Raw genomic sequence first — 3,470 nt, forward strand, 5'->3', positions numbered from 1 at the left:
AAAGGGTCTGAATACTTAAGTAAATCAAGATTTTGCAATGGCCATCTCAGTCTCCAGACTTGATCCCATTAAAATCCTGGGGTTTGAATTGAAGAGGGCAGTCCATAAGCGCAGACCAAAGGATATTAAGTATCTGGAAGGATGTATGGAGGAATGGTCTTCTTAACTGAAGCCTCATTAGAGAAAGCATGCTAACAGAGCAAGGACATGCTTGCTCACTCAAAGGGCTGAGTCTTTACTGTATCTAAAGGACCAGTTTTTCCCTCTCGCTAGCACATCTGCTGATAGAATGTCTCTTCATCCTGTGCTAGCTCCCATGCCAAAATCCACTTGTATTTCAGAGGGCTACTTTAAATGTCAACATATTTTATTAATTTGAAACAACACAGTTAAATTAACATTTCTGTCGCTTTCTGTTTTCATTGTCTTTCCTCGTCCATTGAGGCAATGAAGAAAATACATGCTTTTTGATGATATTTATCAACTATTGTTACCATACAACCATTATTAGCTGGTGCAGCCTGTTGCCATACAACCGTTAATAACTAATGTGACTGAGCTGTGTAATTGCTGTTTAAACCTCATATCTTTGAAGTGGAATCATGAAATGTACATCTCAGGGTTCTGTGATTCTCTTGGCTCAGGTCATCTGTGCTCTTTCACTCAGCCCTCTGTGTTTGTGGCGGCTCTTTCTCTCAGCTCCAATTGTCTCAGCATTGTGTATCGCTGTCTCGCATATTTAATTGTTCCCTACAGCTCCCTTCCTCTCTGTCCTCTTAGCTGTTGTTTCTCTATGCAAGCTGATCTGAATTGCATCAATTCATATTTCTGATTCGTTTTTCAGGAGTGAAAACTATTAAAGACTTCAATATATATAGTCAATTGCTCTTCTGCTCTGACAATGCGGGGTGTGCTGAGTAGATCATTTCAAATTAGTATTTTATTTTACAGTGATGTTTTATGAGTACATAGAGCTGAATTACATTTTGAAAATAGGGTTCTCACTTTATTGTGTATCAACTTGCGGTAAAGATGTGATTTGGTTAGAGCAGATGGTGAATCGGTTTATAGCTGTGTATTTGATGAGCTGAAATATCCCCCAGTTTATTGCTCACTCCAATTGACCTCTTAAGCTAAATGAAATTTAGGATACCCTAAATAGTTTGCGGTGTTTTACATCAATCATGGACAATCCTCAACAGCTTGTTCTCTCTGTGACTAACTTGGCTTCCAGATTGTGTGCCTCTCACTCCCTCTCTCTTCTCTCCCAAAGTCTTAATCAATTCTGATGTTCTTGTATTGTCTTGCAGCGATAATTAACAAGCAAGTCATTAGTATCTAAAAAGAGCCTGCTTATGTAAATACACTGTTGTTGGATGTAACAGGTTTTTGGTTTTTAACCCTCATCCTCCAGCTACAGTTTGCACTTTACACAGCTCAGCCAAGTTATACAGAAACTTAGAAAAAACTGTAGTTTATTATTGTTTATGTGGTATACAGCACCTTTTTGAGTCTAAGCCTTTGGGGAGGGGGGGTTCTACTAAGCTAACATATGGAATTGTTTTAAGATGGTTATACCTTGGATCATTTAGCTATTTGATAGTTTTTTTTATGATTTGATGAAATAACCTTACTGCTATTAGCCCATAGAAACACATTGAATAACACGTTCATACATGGCAAAACAGATCATCGAAAAATAAATAAAATGGAAGCATGTTTTGATGTGTCTGTCCTATATCTTTTTTGGGGGGGACCCATATTTAACCCCTTTGTTTTTGGCACATTCTACCCCCTATTAACTTTTGTTCATTTTGGCCACCCAGTACTGGGTTACCTTCAGAAGACTCTTGTGAAGCTTATGGGGGTCGTAGAGCAAAACAGCCCATGTTCGTGAGAGTCTCAGCTTTCGATGGTGGGGTCATATTCGTTTTTTTAGCTCAAACTGTTCAGACTTAACAAAGGACTTTGTTAGAAGACCTGTTTAGAGTGGGGACGTCGGTGTCACTGACTTGAGACGACTCCCATGAAGCTTCTGGGTGTCGTAGAGCAAAACAGCTTGGACTTCACAGACGTTTTCGTGAAAAGTAACTTTTCGGCATCCGCTCTTGTCTGGCAAACACAGATTTCTGAACCGCCTGTCTGCCGCATAGTCGAATGGCTGACACCGGCGGATTCAATGGATTTCTACACAGCCCAGTCTCTAGCGTAAACACTCATGGTTTTATTTAAGAAAACGTGATGATATCACCAATTTCCACGCGGGCGATATACGTCAGAGGGTTTTAATGGATTGCAGATATTGTGATAGCATACAACCTGAAGCTAATAATGCACTATTTATATGCAGCACCAAGCCAAACTGTGCACATAGTGACTGTTACCTTCCATGTAATGTGGTCTGTGTGTAGCTTGTGAAGAGGAGTCAGGCGCAGGACAGCAGATAAGAGTATATAAACATAATTTACTCAAAATAGACACATATAATACAATAAAGCGAGCCCACATAACGGACTGTCTTACATACAAACAATTACTCACAAACAAACATGGGGGAACAGAGGGTTAAATAATGAACAAGTAACTGGGGGATTGAAACCAGGTGTGTAAGACAAAGACAAAACAAATGGAAAATGAAAAGTGGATCGGCGATGGCTAGAAGGCCGGTGACGTCGACCGCCGAACGCCGCCCGAACAAGGAGAGGGACCGACTCCGGCGGAAGTCGTGACAGTACTCCACCCCTTGACGCGTGGCTCCAGTAGCGCGCCGACACCGACCTTGGGGACGACCCGGAGGACGAGGTGCCAGGACGATCCGGGTGGAGACGGTGGAAATCCCGCAGAAACGAAAGGTCCAAGACGTCCTCCACCGGCACCCAGCATCTCTCCTCCGGACCGTACCCCTCCCACTCCACGAGGTACTGAAGGCCCCTCGCCCGAAGCCTCGAGTCCAGGATGGCTCGAACAGCATACCCCGGGGCCCCCTCGATGTCCAGAGGGGGCGGAGGACCCTCCCGCACCTCAGACTCCTGGAGTGGACCAGCCACCACTGGTCTGAGGAGAGACACAAGGAACGAGGGATTAATACGGTAATCTGGGGGAAGCTGTAACCTTTAGCATACCTCATTCAGTCTCCTCAGGACTTTGAATGGCCCCACAAACCGCGGACCCAGCTTACGGCAGGGCAGGCGGAGGGGCAGGTTTCGGGTCGAGGCCAGACCCGGTCCCCCGGTGCGAACACCGGGGCTTTACTGTGGTGGCGGTCGGCACTCGCCTTCTGCCGCCTCACGGCCCGTTGCAGGTGCACATGGGCGGCGTCCCAGGTCTCCTCCGAGCGCTTAAACCATTCGTTCACTGCAGGAGCTTCCATCTGGCTCTGATTCCAAGGTGCCAGAACTGGCTGATACCCCAATACGCACTGGAAGGGAGAGAGGTTAGTGGAGGAGTGGCGGAGTGAGTTTTTGGACATC

Source organism: Salmo salar, chromosome ssa20 (assembly GCF_905237065.1).
Source record: "Salmo salar chromosome ssa20, Ssal_v3.1, whole genome shotgun sequence".
Classification (NCBI taxonomy): Eukaryota; Metazoa; Chordata; class Actinopteri; order Salmoniformes; family Salmonidae; genus Salmo; species Salmo salar.